This window comes from Chrysemys picta, chromosome 17, assembly GCF_011386835.1.
Source record: "Chrysemys picta bellii isolate R12L10 chromosome 17, ASM1138683v2, whole genome shotgun sequence".
NCBI classification, from domain to species: Eukaryota; Metazoa; Chordata; order Testudines; family Emydidae; genus Chrysemys; species Chrysemys picta.
This window is the reverse complement of record NC_088807.1, coordinates 15,702,896-15,721,110: the sequence shown is the minus strand read 5'-3', so window position 1 is coordinate 15,721,110 and position 18,215 is coordinate 15,702,896.

The following is an 18,215-nucleotide window of genomic DNA, read 5'->3' as shown; positions in this document are numbered from 1 at the left end:
AAAGCACACTCCAGAAAGGTATCTAGTCTTCATTGGAAGACATCAAGAGATGGAGAAACCACCACTTCCCCTGGTAGTTTGGAGGAAACTGATGCAGAGAGGGGAAGGGAACTGACCCCAAGGCCACACCTGTGAGTCTGTATCATAAGACATACGCACAACGACACCGTGCTAAGGTGGTACAAGCAACCTTCATTCTGGTGTTTCCTAACGTTTAAAGGCCTGGTCTGCACACAGTTCTTGGTAGTTCTAGAACTATTTTGGGTCGGGATGCATTTATTTACACCTCCCTTAATAGTTGTCCCAGCACAACTTCTACTGTGCACACAGTTATATCCTCATGCAAGTGTCTTACACCAATATAGCTTATTCCCCTCACTGTACTGGTCTAAAGCACCGTTATACTGATAGGACTGTCCCCATACTAGGGGGGTTGTACTGCTTGAACTATACTAGTAGAGCTCAAGCACTACAACTTTCTAGTGTAAACAAGCCCCTGCTCACTATCACTCGTGCACCTTTATATTGAATTAGAACAAAAAAGTCAGTCTCTTGTTACAGGGGAACAGAGATTGCCTCCCCACAGGACAAATGACACTCAGATACTTGGCCCTCAGATACTGTGGTGATGGGCACCAACTGAGAAACCTAGATAAATAGGCAGGGAGTTAACCAAGGAACTACAGCTCCCAGGGCCCCCTGTTAGTTCTCAGCTCCCATGCTGGATCCCTGCCGCCCCTGCAAATAGGCTGCCCCAAGCACGTGCTTGCTTTGCTGGTGCCTAGAGCAGGCCCCTGATTGGGGCCTAGGGCATCACAAAGGCTAGAGCGTGAGCCTTAGTTGCTTCCAGGCTAGCCTTTGCCATTCCTGACTTGCCAAAGAAAATGGGCGGATGCCCAGGCTAGTGTGCAGAGCAGTTTCCCTCTTCCAAATGTGCGCCTGTCCCGCTGCTTGAGGGGGCTGCTAAATAGCACCTTTGGAGCCCGGCTGTTTCGCTGCTTCTCACCAGCTGGGGAAAAGCCTCTTGGGGGAAAATCTCCTTCCCCACTGTGAAATGAGCAACCTTGGAGCGGGAACGGTAAGAGGCCCCAGCAGCGGGGCTGGCCCTGCTCTCCTACCGTCTTTTGATGTTGGCCACAGAGCATCAGCAGCTGCCCCCCATGCTGGTCTGCGGATGGCCTTTCAGTGGGTGTCTGGTGTGCCAGGGAGCAGGCTGGCTGGTGTCTTTGTGGCTGTCTGCAGCTCACGCGCAGGCACGGTCCTCCCCTCCTCTTGCCCCACCCTCGGTTGCTCTGTGGCTTTTAAGCCTTCCCTTGGAGCTGTCAGCACCAGCCGCCTCTGCTCTAGGAGCCCGGAGGAGGAAAGTGTGCTGGGCTCCAGCCTGGGGCTCTTCCTCCCTCCCGCCTATCAACCCTGGGCCTGGGCCTCCTTTCGTTACGCGCCATGTGGGCAAGAGTCAAAGCGCGGCAGCAAGTGCAAGGGCCAAGCTTGTGGGCATCTGGTGAAGCTGCGAGAATCGCAACCCTCAGGACTGCAGCATCTCTGGCCAGGGTGCCAAGATCTAGGGCCCGGCCCATTGCGGCCATTCCATCAAACCAGCCAGAGCGAGGACCTGGCACCAGTGGGCGCTAGTCACCCGGCAGGAGGGGAAAGACTTGCTCTTGCACAACTCAATAGAAGGAAGCAGAGTTCCCAGGGCTTGGCCACAAGCCAACAGGGTACCCGGTGGTCCATGGAGAGTTGAAGTGAGATGGTAGGATTCAGACTCCTGCATGCTGCCCATTACACCAGGGGAGGGTGGAGAGCAGCTGTGTCCGGTGCAGGGCATTTGGAGTCCGGGGGCTGCAGCAGGGACGGTGGTGCCTGGGCTGCTGCTGCCCCCAGCCAGGTCTGTACTGGGGAGAGAGCTGCATTAATTAATATGGAAATATACCTATCTCACAGAGCTGGAAGGGACCTTGAAAGGTCATCGAGTCCTGTCCCCTGCCTTCACAGCAGGACCAAGTACCGTTCCTGACAGATTTTTGCCCCAGATCCCTAAATGGCCCCCTCAAGGATTGAACTCATAACCCTGAGTTATGCAGGGGGTCAGACTAGATGATCAGGGCTGGCCTTAGAGCCTTTGAAACTATGAATTTATGAACCTAAAGATGGCTGTAACTGCTAGTGTGAAGGTTGCTGCTCCTGTCCAAGAGGAGATGCTTTGTCTGAGGTTTCCTTGGGGAGAGGCACCAGGATCCCTGTTCCCTCTTTCTCATAACTTTCCTTGAACAGAGCACATCACAGGTTCTCCCGTTTTGTTCTCTAACAGGAAACCTCCATCCACCAGATCTGTAATTCCTCCCATCCTCACACAGTCGCTGGCTACATTTCCTAGCCTGACTCTCACCCCATGGATCTCACGCCTCCTCTGCCATTGGGCAGACATGGAAATAGCAAAGGTCAATTTCTATTTTCATTGGTCATTGCCTGGGTCTAGTTGCAAAACTGCTTCATTATTAACCCCACTCCTTTGTGCACAGAATGTTGGGACTCTGGGAACAGATGGGGCCAAGCTGAAAACTAATAAACCTCTGTTCCCAGAGAACCCATGAAAAGGAACAAAAGATTGTCATCGAGAAGGTTTGAGGGCCTGGAAGGATGGATTAGCAGCTGCAAATATGTTGACTTATTCTCAACTATTTCAATATCTGGAATTTATTAGCATGGGGAAAATAATCAGTAAACTTTAAATGAAGAATTTCCCATGCTCTTTATAACATCAAGTCAGAAGTTGGGCCACCAACACAATAACAAAGAAATCACACCGAGACCCATGACCAATGTAGGCTACAGTTTATTTAAACCCCTTTCGTGCAAAGGAATTGTAGAGGGGAATTTACACATCTATTGTATATAGCCCAATGGGGGTATAGTAGAATTTGTAGAGAGTTTTGAAGTCTATCTCCATGAGATTATTTCTGAGAGAACTGCCAAGATGACAGCCAGGGGATGGGAGTGGAGCTGTATCACTTTCAATAGCTTAAGATTTCTTTCTTCTGCATTATTTGATCTCATTTATGTGTGTTTCAATCATGTAAACAGATAGATATTGTCTCAATACACATACATTAGCCAATCATTACATGAGACAAAAGGTTTAGATTCACAACTTGAAGGCAATGAATGAATTAGAACATAACATAACATAAAAATGGCCGTACCGGGTCAGACCAAAGGTCCATCTAGTCCAGTATCCTGTCTACCGACAGTGGCCAATGCCAGGTGCCCCAGAGGGAGTGAACCTAACAGGCAGTGATCAAGTGATCTCTCTCCTGCCATCCATCTCCACCCTCTGACATACAGAGGCTAGGGACACCATTCCTTACCCATCCTGGCTAATAGCCATTAATGGACTTAACCACCATGAATTGATCCAGTTCTCTTTTAAACGCTGTTATAGTCCTAGCCTTCACAACCTCCTCAAGTAAGGAGTTCCACAAGTTTGACTGTGCACTGTGTGAAGAAGAATTTCCTTTTATTTGTTTTAAACCTGCTGCCTATTAATTTCATTTGGTGACCCCTAGTTCTTGTATTATGGGAATAAGTAAATAACTTTTCCTTATCCACTTTCTCCACATCACTCATGATTTTATATACCTCTATCATATCCCCCCTTAGTCTCCTCTTTTCCAAGCTGATGAGTCTTTAATCTCTCCTCATATGGGACCCGGTCCAAACCCCTAATCATTTTAGTTGCCCTTCTCTGAACCTTTTCCAGTGCCAGTATATCTTTTTTGAGATGAGGAGACCACATCTGTACGCAGTATTCGAGATGTGGGCGTACCATCGATTTATGTAAGGGCAATTATATATTCTCCGTCTTATTCTCTATCCCCTTTTTAATGATTCCTAACATCCTGTTTGCTTTTTTGACCGCTTCTGCACACTGCGTGGATATCTTCAAAGAACTATCCACAATGACTCCAAGATCTTTTCCCTGACTTGTTGTAGCTAATTAGCCCCCATCATATTGTATGTATAGTTGGGGTTATTTTTTCCAATGTGCATTACTTTAGGGGCAACTCCAAGGGAAATACTATTTATGGAGATATCAATCTAAATTTTTTTACATGAGTTTTGTTACCTTCCCTTTAGGTTCTATCCATGGAAATTCACCCATACTCATCTGCTGAAAGATAAAATCATGGAAATCTGCCTCCAGAGAACATGGAAGGCTGACGCAGAAGGGGAACTGAAAGATGCCCACGTTCAAATCAAAACGGGATGTTGAGAACTGACTGTTGCAACGCTGGCCCCCACCAGTCCCTAGCACAGGGGTGGCCAACCTGAGCTTGAGAAGGAGCCAGAATTTACCAATGAACATTGCCAAAGAGCCACAGGAATATGTCAGCAGCCCCACATCAACTACCCCCCTCCAGCCCCAAGCACCTCCTGCCCACCAGCAGCCCCACCAATCAGCGCCTGGGAATCTGGGAATTACCTTCTGTAAAAACTCATCTTCTTTCGAAAACGTGTGGAAATAGCTGATTCAAGAAGTTGTTGACAGATGGATAGTACGCGTCTATCAGCAGCTCCTTGGGTCACCAGCCGCTGTCAACCAAGCCAGTTGGCAGACTGAAGGCAGGGCAAGGATGCTGAAGCAGAAAGTTCTTTGCTGTTGGGATACGTGACATCACAATAAACTTATACAGAAACATACCTGGACACCCACCCAGAGAGACACGCACCCACAGAAGCTAGTAACATTTACAACATTGAGAGATGCACCCAAAATCTCTAGGAATTTTGATTTGGGGGAGGGGATCATAGGTGCTGACTGCATGGGTGCTCCAGGACTGGATCAGGGCTGGAGCACCCACGGGGAAAAATTAGCGGGGAAAAATCACTGCTGATAAAGTCTGTGGCTAGCACAGCTTGGAGGAGTGGTTAATGAGGGGGAGTTGTACAGAGCAGCCTGGATGGTTTGGTAAACTGGGATTAGTAAAACAAATGCAGTTTAATACAGCCAAAAGCCAGGCCCTGTAGCTGGGATCGGAGGTTGGTGGCCACACCTAGAGCCTAGGGAACCGTAGCCTGGAAAGCAGGGACTATGAAAAGGATTTAGGGTCATAGAGGACAAACAGCTGAACCTGAACTTCTGTGAGCTGCTTTCAGGTTAAGCCTGCAGCTTTGGGCAAGTAATTCAGACCCTGGGTCTGTGTTAGAGCAGACGGGCGTGTTTGGCTCAACAAGACAGGGTGCTGGGGTCCCAAGCTGCCAGAGCAGGAAAGCAGGGGCAGAAGTAGTCTTGGCACATCGGTTGGCAGCTCCCAAGGGGCTTTCTGTGAACCAACCCATCACAAGGGACAAAACACTCCAATCCCTCCCGGTGGGAGGAGCCAGGTTTGCTCTTCAAATTCTGTCCTTGGTAAATGTCCAGGTCTGGGAATGTCCCACAACAGCATTTCTAATGGGAATCTGGCTGCAGAACAATTAAACTGCTGACAGCTCCTATGCAGGAGGGATGGGAATTCAGTCATAGAATCATAGAATATCAGGATTCGAAGGGACCTCAAGAGGTCATCTACTCCAACCCCCTGCTCAAAGCAGGACCAATTCCCAACTAAATCATCCCAGCCAGGGCTTTGTCAAGCCGGGCCTTAAAAATCTCCAAGGAAGGAGACTTCACCACCAGTCTCTGTGTTCTGTCAGTGCAGGTAGAGCAATAGGAAAAACTTCACCAGTCACTGTAGCAACTGTCTACTCTAAAGTATTACAGGAGTATTTTAAGTGTAGACAGCCTGAGAGTAAGACCAGATCTACCTCCAGGTGGCACTAGGGATGCACCAGAACTGAGACTACAGCAATGACAACAGTTCAATGCTTCCAGAGTTGGCAGGATTCAAACCTACGTGGGAAAGCCCCAAGCAATTTTTAGTCCAGCACCTTAACCCCTCAGCCACAACTATCTGATGACCACTAGCTTCCCTACACTATGATTCTCTTCTCAGTCAATTATCACTTCACATTGTTTGCTCAGACCAGCCTCCCCGGCCCAATCACTGTTGTGCGGGGCTGTAAGTGTGTCCATTGCTAGACAGCAGGAATTCCTGCCCATTTCTCTTCCGGCTGGAGCAGGATTGGAGTGTGTTTGTGTTAATGACATTGCTGTAGATTGTTGTTCGTTCCCCATCTTGACAATTCAGACAGTCCCTGAGACCCCCCCGGGCTTTGCTGCCGCAAGTCTCCTTCGCGAGGTCTCTCCTCGAGGACTGAGAGAGAATTAGGATTCACAGATGTGAGCATGAGGAGGAACCTCTGTGGAGTTTTCTCCTTTCCTACCATTGATTGGGCCAAAAACAACCTTCCCTTTTACAAGGTAAGAGGCCCAGAGAGGTTTGGAACCTGTTCAGTCTGATCCCCCTGGTGCAGGCAGCACTCTAGGCCCAGAAAACACTGGCTTAAGGTGGCCGAATTTGATTTCCTGCCTAGGACTTTGACGCTTGGAATCCCTGGGGACATTGGGGTTTATCCTTTTTGGTTTCCCTTTTCCTCCCTCCTTTCTCCTCTTCTCTTGCTTCTTTTTCCCCTTTCCCCGGCTTCCCCCCCCTCTACCAAGGAGGGGTGTGTGTGGAGTGTGGATGGGGTGGGGGGGTGCTCTCATTGCGGGAGGTCCTCACAAAGAGGTGGGGCTGGAATTGAGAGGGATCCCCTCTGATGGTGACCTGGGCCGACCTTTGGGACATCTGGTGAGACCTCTCAGCCTCCCGCCCCTCCGAGTCTCAGTGCTGATTGGCCAAGCAGGGGGCTATCAACAGCAAGGAGATTCAGGTCCTTTTGGTCTCTTTTCAAATCAGGCAAATAAGTCACAACCAATCCAATGTATGGGATTAATCTTGCTGCTTCTCTCCATGAATTGTCTCTTAGCAGGTCAGGATTTCCCCTAGTGGTCGAGGTCTTCTAAAATACTGGCTGAATAATTACTATGAACCACTGTTGGTCTGTAGCTCACTTGAGCGCACTTTACTCTGATCAGTCACTGTATGAAATTCAAGATGTCACAGATAGGTTGAAAGTCAGGAGCAGTGTTTCCTCACATTTTTTATGTCCGTGTGCGGAATGAATTTTGTGATGTGCACCAATATGTGCAATTTTGTTATGTGACACATCACCTGTATATTGCTGCACATCCCAAAATTCATTCTGCTCATGGACAGTGTGTGGCAGGGGTGAGGCTGAAGGGTTCGCAGTGTGGGAGGGGTCTGAAGTGGGGCACAGGTTTGGGGTGTGGGCTCTGGGGTGGGGCTGGGAATGAGGGGTTAGGGCTAGGGCAGAGGGTTGGAGTGCAGGGGGGTGAGGGCTCTGGCTGGGGGTGCGGGCTCTGGGGTGGGGCTGGGAATGAGGGGCTCAGGGCTAGGAGAGAGGGTTGGGCTGCAGGGGGCTAAGGGCTCTGGCTGGGGGTGTGGGCTCTGGGATGGGGCTGGGAATGAGGGGTTTGGGGAGCAGGTTGCCCCAGGGAGAGAGGACTCGCCCCAGCCCTCTCTCACCACAGCAGCTCAGGGCCAGGTAAGAGAGCACCTGTCTCCTGGCCGCAGCAGCTCTGTGGTGCTGGGCTGGGGCTGGGGCTGGGGCTGAGGGAGGGGACAGGATTTATTTTTCCTAAGTCAAAACGGGGAAGGGAAGGAGTTATGCTTCAGTTTTTACCTTATAAACTTTGGTCCTGTCTAATATATAAGATGCTATGGGAATAAGACACCATGTCATGTGGTGACATCACAAGAGCAGAGGGTGTGAGAACTGCAGCAACCGAGAGGGCAGGGGATTTAGAGTAAAATTGCTTCAAATGCTGAATTCGTCGGCTGGCATTTAACAGCAACGCTTAGCTAACAGAATGGAGAAAGGAATTCTCTGCTAAAGATTCAACCTGCCCCTTTGGCCAACTCCACCCCTTCCCTGAACAGAGTGTGCTCAGAACAACACTCCCCCTCCCCACACACACACACAAGCCCACAGCTGGGCGCCCAGCACAAAGCAAGGGAGGGGGTTCTTTGGCTTCTTTTATTTTTACTTTGCAAAAGGTTTTTTAAAAAGCATTTTCTGCTCCTGTTCCCCATGGTGAGGAAGCAGATGGTTGTGGGGAAGGGAACTTGAGAGCGGTGGAGCCATGGCAGTAGGGGGAAGTTGCCGGAGGCTGAAGAGGGCAAAGGGGGGCTGAAGGTGACCAGGTGCGGTGCGGGGAAGGGAACAGTTTGGGGAGGCTGAACAGGGCGATGGGGGGCAGTTGGAGGAGGCTGAAGGGGAGATGGGGGAAGGGGACATTTGGGGGAAGGCTAAAGGGGGCAATGGGTTGAAGGAGGCTGGGGCAGAGTGGCAGTTGGGGGGGCTGCTCATCTCCATGGGAGGGGAGGAGGAAGAGGAGCTCCCCTGGGAGGTAGTGAGGGGCAGCAGCATGGCTGCCCCCAGGGGGACACAGCATGGCTGTGGGGGGCTGTGAGGGGAGGGACTGTCGGGTGGCACAGCTGGGTGGGGTGGCTGCACCCTGGCTTGGGGCGAGGAGGACAGTCGGTGGGGGATTGTGGAGTGGTGGGCCACACTGGGGTTTGGGGGCTTGTGGGGGGAAGCCCCTTGGGGCTGTGGGCGGGGTAGTGGGGTGGCACCAGACCACGGTTTTTGGTCGGCCTTGGGGCATCTCTGGCTGTGTGCACCAGCGGGGGACGGGGGGTCTGTCACCCACTAGGCGTAAGTTGTGGCATCGACTGATCTAGTGACATTTTGTATCTTCATTTTTATTTAAAAACACAGCTCGATCCCCTCGGCCCGGCGCCTTTGAAATCCCTGGGCCCCTGGGCATGGACCCCTTGGCCCCACGTCCCTGCTGGGGGCCTGGGGTGACGCCACAAGACATGAATAAGAGCCAGACCCCCTGGCCAGACCCAGGGACTCCAGCTCGCCAGGGCCCAGGAGGTGCCGGGCGGAGCGATCCGGGGCCCACCCCAGCAGCAGGAGTGAATTGCGGGCGCTGCCTTGCTAGCACCCCAGGCCTCGGCTGCTGCCGTTGTGGCCCCCCGAGTCCTGGCTGCGGGCGGGGGAGGGACATTCCCGCTGCCCCGCCCCCCCGAGAGACTCTCCCCGGGCAGAGACCCCGGTCCGGCACCCCTGACTGGGACCCCGAGCCCCCCCGGCAGTGCCCCACGTGGGGAGAAGGGGAGATCTGTCCCCCGCAGGGAGCTGCTCCCGGTGCAGCCTGTGCGGGGCGGGGGGCCCAGACTGCTCCCAGCAGGGCGAGTCCCGGCCTCGGGGAGAGGGAAGCGGCTGCAGCGCCCAGGGTTTGCAGGGGATGGAGGAGGGGCAGCGACATGTGGGGAGCCGGGGGGAGGGGGAAGGGTTGTGGGAGGGGGCAGGAATTGGGGAACAGGGATGCAGGAGGGGGTGAGCAGGGATGTGGGAGGGGGCAGGACGGGGAAGGGGAATGTGGTAGAGGGCGGGAGGGGGGTGACCGGGGATGTGGGAGGGGGTAGGAATTGGGGAACAGGGATGTGGGAGCGGGTTGAGCAGGGATGTGGGAGGGGGCGGGAGGGGGTGACCGGGGATGTGGGAGGGGGTAGGAATTGGGGAACAGGAATGTGGAAGGGGGTGGGAGGGGTGTGACCAGGGATCTGGGAGGGGGTAGGAATTGGGGAACAGGGATGTGGGAGGGGGGTGAGCAGGGATGTGGGAGGGGGCGGGAATTGGGGAACAGGGATGTGGGAGAGGGGTGAGCAGGGATGTGGGAGGGGGCGGGAGGGGGATGACTGGGGATGTGGGAGGGGGTAGGAATTGGGGAACAGGGATGTAGGAGGGGGATGACCAGGGATGTGGGAGAGGGCAGGAATTGGGGAACAGGGATGTAGGAGGGGGGTGAGCAGGGATGTGGGAGGGGGTAGGAATTGGAGAACAGGGATGTAGGAGGGGGGTGACTGGGGATGTGGGAGGGGGTAGGAATTGGGGAACAGGGATGCAGGGGGCGGGAGGGGGCTGGGGGATATGGGGCGCTGGAGGGAGGCTGGGGGAACACACAGGTATCGGGACAGGGGGAGAATTCTGGGGCTCAGGGGAGCAGAGCTGGACTAGAGGGAAACTCTGAGTGTCCGATAAAGGGAAGAAAAGGGGGGCTGTGGGGGAGGGGCTGTGGGGGGGCTGGAGGGAGACTATGGAGCAAGCAGAGACTGGCTGGGGAGGGCAGAGCCAGAGGGCAGGAGGAGGGAGGGGGATGGGCAGAGATACAATGGCAGCTCCCCCAGCCCATGGGGTAGGAGATTGGGAGGGGCTGCCCCGCCCAGCAGCCACTGGGAATCTTTTTCCCTAGACATGGTCAAACCAGGGATATCAAAGGTGAACCAGGAAGTACTGGGTTTACTGGTTTGCTTCCCGGTTAACCGGACCTTGCCAGTTAACCCCGCTGACCGGCCAGCCCCCCTGGGCCAGAGGAGTCCCGGCCGCAGTGGGCTGGGGGGTGTGGGGCAGCCCCACGCCGGTGGGCAGGCAGGATCAATATTGCAAACTGTTTGGATTTTTGATTATTTATTTATTTGGTAACTTTAACTTTACATGAGTTTCCCTAGTGTTTTTGTGTTGTCAAATATACATGATTATTTTTTCCTAAACAGTCTGTTTGAGAAACCTAAAAAACCATATTTAAACCTTTGCTTTCTCATACAGGACCTCTGCAGTGAAAGGACACATTGGAGGCCCGGAAATTGTCTTTTGACGCTCACGTGTGTTATGGAACTGCCGATATGAATTTTGCTAGTTGATTTAGCGTGGGCGTGACATTTTTCAGCTGTTCCCAGTAGTTCAATATGTTTTCTTTCTTATGGAGACGTGGCCCATCTGTGAATGAATCAGGAATTGGCCCAATCCTTTTTTGAGCTTTCCATCATCCAGATATCGCTTCCTTTTTAGAGATTTCACAACCATTCAGAAGACATTCCAATTCATCTTTCACTTTCAGACGTGTCTGACATTGATTCTCTGACATCATTATTTCTGACTCAAGCATTTCCATCTTCATCCACTTTTTGGTGTCATGAAATTTTGCCTTGACTTTGTCCTCTGCTGACAGTGGGGGTTGATGTCTAGGATCAAGATATATGTGTGAGAGAAATGGCTCCTGCTCGGTCCCCTTCCTCTTTTTCTCCACGGCCACTGCCTACCAGCAGGATTCCTTTTCCTCGACCTCCCTCTGTGCCGTGGGGCCACTAAATCGCACCTAGACAGCCAGCTGCATCCCAATCCCCCATGCTGAAGCCTCCCTGCCAAAGTCCTGCACGTGGCGCCACAACTCGCTGGGAACTCGACTTCTTGTGCCCAGAGAGTCTCTTCCCCTCATTAGATGACCCGAGAAACAGTGTCCATCCCCCTTTTGTAAAGAAGGCTTTGGCGAGGCTTTTCCCCTGTGGCCTAAGGGTGAAGGCAGCTGACTTTAGATCAGGCAATTGAGGGTTCAAGTCCCTTCGTGGTTGTGCTTGCTTAGTTTTCCCTTTGTGCCGAAATTCCTGCTTTCTTCAGGCCTGGAACCTCTTCTTGGCCGCTCAGGCCCATGCTCTGGTTTCAGCTAGAGCCCCAGGACGGAATTGGGGCCAGGGCCGGCTCTAGGTTTTTTGCTGCCCCAAGCAAAAAAAGTTTTGGCTGCCCCCTGTCCCAGCCCTGGGCTCCTCGCTGCACCCCCCTGCCGCCCCAACCCTGGACTCTCCCCCACCACCCGCACCCCCCTGCTGCCCCAGCCCTGGGTTCTCCCCCCCACAATCCGCACCTCTCTGCCGCCCCAGTGCTGGGCTCTCCCCCCACACATCTCCCTGCTGCCCCAGCTCTGCGCTCCCCCGTATCCCCCCGCCATTGTCCCACACACACACCTTCTGCCGCCCCAGCCCTGGGCTCTCCCACCCTGACCCGCACCCCCCTGCCACCCCAGCCCTGGTCTCTCACCCTCCCACCCACACACCCTGCTGCCCCTGCTCTGGGTTCCCCCCTACTCCCCCCACCATTGCCCCACACACACACCTCCTGCCGCCCCAGCCCTGGGCTCCCCCCCCCCACCTGCACCCTCCTTCCGCCACAGCCCTGGGTGACTGGTAACTCGCTCCCAGGGCGGGTCATTCCGCAGGAATTTTGGATGTGCACAGAACACAGACAGGATTGGTTCCCATATGATTAAAGAACTGCAGTAAAGTGGAACAATTTTCAGCTTGTGTGATTGGAGTATATCTGGATGCATATTATAAGACTGTCCTACATAAAGGAGGAAAAGTTGAGGTGCCTTTATTATTCTTTTGTTCCACTCTTTCTTTCTATGGGGAATTTGCCAATGCAATATCACTGTCTTCCTTTTAAACAAACAAACAAACAAACAAATGTAACCCTTCTGCCCATCTAAGTTGGCAGCAACAAGGGCCGGGTTCTGTATCTAGGGGTTCCGTTTCAATAACGCAATGCAAAACCGGCTCGAGCCCCCACCCAGTGACCTGGGACAATTACATACCACCCCATGGGCGCCTCTAGGAGGCAATACTTCCCCTCTCGCAAGCACGGAGTCTGAGTGTAACAGAAAATGTTTAATAATATGAGGTAAACAACATCAGCATTAAATTGGACAAACAACACAAACAGGCTTCATGAGCAAAAAACCCACCCCAGCAAATTGGGCTGTGTCCTTTCCCTTTGGTTCTTGAAACCAGCAACCCAAGAATCACCAAGGTCCCAAAAGTCCAACAACCTCAAAGTCTCTTGGGTCCAGCAACCCAAGGATCACCAAAGTCCCAAAAGTCCAACAACCCCAAAGTCTCTTGGGTCCGGCAACCCAAGGATCACCAAAGTCCCAAAAGTCCAACAACCTCAAAGTCTCTTGGGTCCAGCAACCCAAGGATCACCAAAGTCCCAAAAGTCCAACAACCCCAAAGTCTCTTGGGTCCGGCAACCCAAGGATCACCAAAGTCCCAAAAGTCCAACAACCCCCCAATGTCTCTGTCCCTGGTCAGTGCAGCCCCAGAGTTCAAGCGGGCGGGGGGGGGGCACGCAGGGTGTTAAGGGGCACCTTACGTGATTCGAGGCCGACTGGCTGCCTCTCCGTGGGGTTCCACCGCAGCCTTCTCCACGAGCTGCTCCACTCCACTCCACCAGCTGTCCTGTGAGCCGCTCCCGCCGTCCATGAACTGCTCTGGCAGCTGCTCCGCTCACCGACCTGTGAGCCGCTCAGCTCTGCTCCACTTCAGCTGTTCCTTGGGCCGCTCCCACAAGGCTCCGCTCTGCTCTGCTCGCTGCTTCTCCAGCCACTCCACCCTGCTCACTGACCTGTAAGTTGCTCAGCTCCACTCTGCTAGCTGCTCCACCAGCCGCTTAGCAATATAGCTTCAGGCTCCCCCACTAGTTAACACAGTCTCAGTGATCTCAGCTCTTAGCAATAGTAGGGGAGCCCCAGTGCTAGTGCACCATTAGCCCAAAGTGAATTCAGCTCAGCAGCCTGTAACTAGACTCCTAATGGAATCAAAGTTAGCTCTGACATTCAACAGTGGAGAGAGAGGGTAATGCAATCGGTGTTTCAAACCCTCAAAGAGGGCCCATACTACCAGATATAAATACCTGACCCCATCCTCTCTCCCTTCACTGGCTTTTGTAACCCATGCCCCTTGTCAAGCAAGTGCTACTTAGGTAATGGTGAAGAACTCACTCAGTCCTTCTGTCATACAACAGGTTCACTGCCCTTGATTCACAGAATCAGGGTAACAAAACTTTATTCTTCCTGCCCCAATAACAGAGAACTTGGGGATCCCACACCAGCCAAAGTAACCACTTTGAGTTGCTGTTGTTTCCTGCCAGGCGAGTGGGTGTGCCTATGCAAACAAGATCAGCCCCTGGAGTTCTTTTCCACACTCGCCATAATTCACCACCAGATGTCAGCGTAGAGCTCATCCTGACTCTGCTTACACAAAAAAACAGCAATGGCTGTTGAAAATAGCAATTCCAGTTCTAATAACCACTGGGAAGCATTTCTTGCTCAATTTTATCCTACTTTTTCTACAGCAAGTTACAGTGGATCAGTATATTTGATTTGGGAGAAATGAAGTAACAGCTGCCCAAACTGAGCTTGAGCACGCCTGAATTTTGAGGTGTTCAAATCTGGAAGGCAGGTGCTCGGGCGGGGGAAGGGGACTGTGGCTCCGCGGGGGGGCACGGCAGCATATATGCTGGTCTGAGTGGCATGGTAAGGGGGCTGGGGGGTTGGAGAACGGGTAGCGGGTTCCGGGGGGAGCAGTCAAGGGACAGGGAGCAGGGGGAGTTGGATGGGGCGGCGGTTCGAGAGGGGGGCAGTCGGGCAGGGAGAAGGGGGGGGTTAGATGGGTCAGGGGGTCAGGGGGGCAGTCAGCAGTTGGATAGGCACGGGAGTCCCAAGAGTTTGTCAGGGGACAGGTAGGGGGTGGGGTCCTAGGGGAGAAGTTGGGGGGAGTCTCAGGAGGGGGCAGTTGGGGACAAGGACCAGTGGGGCTTAGATAGGGGGTGGGGTCCTGAGGGGCAGTTGGAGCAGGGAGGTTGGATAGGTTGGGGTTTCTGTGGGGGCAGTCGGAGTGGATGGGGGCAAGGTGGGGCTACCCTCCCTCTCCATGGAGTGTCCTATTTTTGGAATGTTAAAATATGGAATCCCTATTCACAGCGCAGCTCTCCATTCACTGCAGCATGAGGTCTCAGGTACCTCCCTCCCTCCCCCTCTTTCCTGTTGGTAGTGGCCAAGGGAATGCTGGGAAATGTAGTTCTTTCCCTGCTCCAGGGCTGGCTCTATAGGCAGGGAGCTAACCAAGGAACTACAGCTCCCAGGGACCCCTGTTGGTTCTCAGCTCCCATGCTGGATCCCTGCCACCCCTGCAAATGGGCTGCCCCAAGCATGTGCTTGCTTTGCTGGTGCCTAGACCCGCCCCTGCATAAGACATACACACAACGACACCATGCTAAGGTGGTACAAGCAACCTTCATTCTGGTGTTTCCTAATGTTTAAAGGCCTGGTCTGCACACAGTTCTTGGTAGTTCTAGAACTATTTTGGGTAGGGATGCATTTATTTACATCTCCCTTAATAGTTGTCCCAGCACAACTTCTACTGTGCACACAGTTCTATCCTCATACAAGTGTCTTACACCAATATAGCTTATTCCCCTCACTGTACTGGTAGAAAGCACCGTTATACTGATAGGACTGTCCCCATACTAGGGGGGTTGTACGGCTTCAACTACACTAGTAGAGCTCAAGCACTACAACTTTCTAGTGTAAATAAGCCCCTGCTCACTATCACTCGTGCACCTTTATATTGAATTAGAACAAAAAAGTCAGTCTCTTGTTACGGAGGAACAGAGATTGCCTCCCCACAGGACAAATGACACTCAGATACTTGGCCCTCAGATACTGTGGTGATGGGCACCAACTGAGAAACCCTAGATAAATAGCTCCATGTAGATGAACGAATGTCAGTGCAGAGGTGTCATGGGGTTGCTGGTCCTTTAAGTGGAGTCTGGGCCCAGGCTACGTATGGGAAGGTAATTTAAAAGCAAAGAGCCCATGTAGGGCAGATGATTGTCTGTCAGGCACCTGGCCCTCATCAAAGGCCATCAGGACTCAGGGGCAAGGAGGAGCTCTTGGGACAGGCCCGTTCTGTTGCTGCAGGAGGAGACCTACAGCCTGTTTAACTCTCTAAGCTGTCAGGTAAACTGATGGAGTAGAAAGGGTCCAGCTTTAGCCCCCAGCTCAGCCAATCAGCATTGAGACTCTGCGGGGAGGGAGGCTGAGGGGTCTCACCACATGGCCCAAAGGATGGCCCAGCTCACCTGTGGGGATCTCTGTCAGAGCACTCTTCCTGTCCCATGGCTTTGTGAGGGCCTCCCACAATGAGGGCTGGAGAGCAGCCCCCTCCTCGCCTGTGGAGGGAGAGAAGAAGGGAAAAGGGAAAACAAAAGAGACACAAACCCCAATGTCCCCAGTGACTCTAAGGGACAAAGTCCTCAGTGGGGGGAAAATTCTCCCACCTTAACCTAGTGTTTTCCATGCCTAGAATTTGGCCGGCACCAGATGGTTCAGGCTGAACAGGTTCCAAACCACTCTGAGGCTCTGACCTTCTCAGCAGGGACGGCTGTTTTCCAGCTAAATCAGTAGTGGGAAAGGGGGAAACTCCGAAGAGGCTCCTCCTCGCGCTCACGTACCTGAACCTGAATTCTCCCTCAGGCCTCAAGGGGAGACCTCGGGAAGGAGACTGGCTGCAGCAAACCAAGGGGGGTCTCTGAGATTGCCCCTGCCCTGCAGCCTGTCCTGCCTGCCCGTTGCCATGGACTCTCTGTGAGGTCACCGCCTCCCAACCTCTTTTCACCAAGCAGCCGAGGTGCTGCAAAAGGCCCTTGTGATGTCACTGCCACACCCACCCCTGCCCTGTGGGGCTAATGTCCTGCTCCTGCCAGCCCCTTTCCATGTTTGAGCGGCGACCCCTGTATCGCCCTCCCCCGCCACACACACACACACACACACACACTCACTCTTAGCTCTGGGGATCAATCAGGCTACTCATGAAAACATCAGAGGCTGCTCAATGTGCCACACTCCGGTTTTCAGAGATTTCTAGACTTTAAGGCCAGAAGAGACCATTAGATCATATAATCTGACACCTCCTGCCCCCCGCCGCTTGCATAGAATCTTGTATAGCACAGTGGCTAGATATCACAGACCTCTTGTATAGCACAATGGCTAGTTTTGGACCAAAGCACACTCCAGAAAGGAATCTAGTCTTCATTGGAAGACATCAAGAGATGGAGAAACCACCACTTCCCCTGGTAGTTTGGAGGAAACTGATGCAGAGAGGGGAAGGGAACTGACCCCAAGGCCACACCTGTGAGTCTGTATCATAAGACATACGCACAACGACACCGTGCTAAGGTGGTACAAGCAACCTTCATTCTGGTGTTTCCTAACGTTTAAAGGCCTGGTCTGCACACAGTTCTTGGTAGTTCTAGAACTATTTTGGGTAGTGTTGGTGTCACTAGGCTTAGCTACCAGGTAACTAGGGGGAGTGGAAGGCCAAAAGTGCCGATGAAGCTCTTCTGCTCTGGGTCTGTGAGCCACAGTGACTCCATCTTGTGAACTCTCACCTACTTCTGTGCTAACTGCTGACATGCTGAAGCAGAAATGTAAGGGTCAGCTTTTCTAGCAGGCAGCTGCTGTAAACAGGCCTTGCAAGGCCAAGAGATAAGCAGACGAATGGGAACTTTTCTAATTGTAATTGCCAGAGAAGGGAGGGGTGGGAGGGGTAAAAGGGAGTAACAGAACAAAGGCTTACACAGAAACTGCTTGGAATATAAAAGGGAAAATTTTATTTGTATTTGTTGCACTTGATTTGAGACATCCTGGTCTCCTAGTGCCATTTCAGAGCTCTGAAATAAACTTGGCTTGCTTTCTCCCCTCAGTGTCTTCATTGGTGCCAAGCACAACGGGCAACGAACCCCTGTTTGCTATCTCGGGGCCCAGTTCTGGGCAGGCAACAGTAGGGATGCATTTATTTACATCTCCCTTAATAGTTGTCCCAGCACAACTTCTACTGTGCACACAGTTATATCCTCATACAAGTGTCTTACACCAATATAGCTTATTCCCCTCACTGTACTGGTATAAAGCACCGTTATACTGATAGGACTGTCCCCATACTAGGGGGGTTGTACTGCTTGAACTATACTAGTAGAGCTCAAGCACTACAACTTTCTAGTGTAAACAAGCCCCTGCTCACTATCACTCGTGCACCTTTATATTGAATTAGAACAAAAAAGTCAGTCTCTTGTTACGGGGGAACAGAGATTGCCTCCCCACAGGACAAATGACACTCAGATACTTGGCCCTCAGATACTGTGGTGATGGGCACCAACTGAGAAACCTAGATAAATAGGCAGGGAGTTAACCAAGGAACTACAGCTCCCAGGGCTCCCTGTTAGTTCTCAGCTCCCATGCTGGATCCCTGCCGCCCCTGCAAATAGGCTGCCCCAAGCACGTGCTTGCTTTGCTGGTGCCTAGAGCCGCCCCTGATTGGGGCCTAGGGCATCACAAAGGCTAGAGCATGAGCCTTAGTTGCGTCCAGGCTAGCCTTTGCCATTCCTGACTTGCCAAAGAAAATGGGCGGATGCCCAGGCTAGTGTTCAGAGCAGTTTCCCTCTTTCAAATGTGCGCCTGTCCCTCTGCTTGA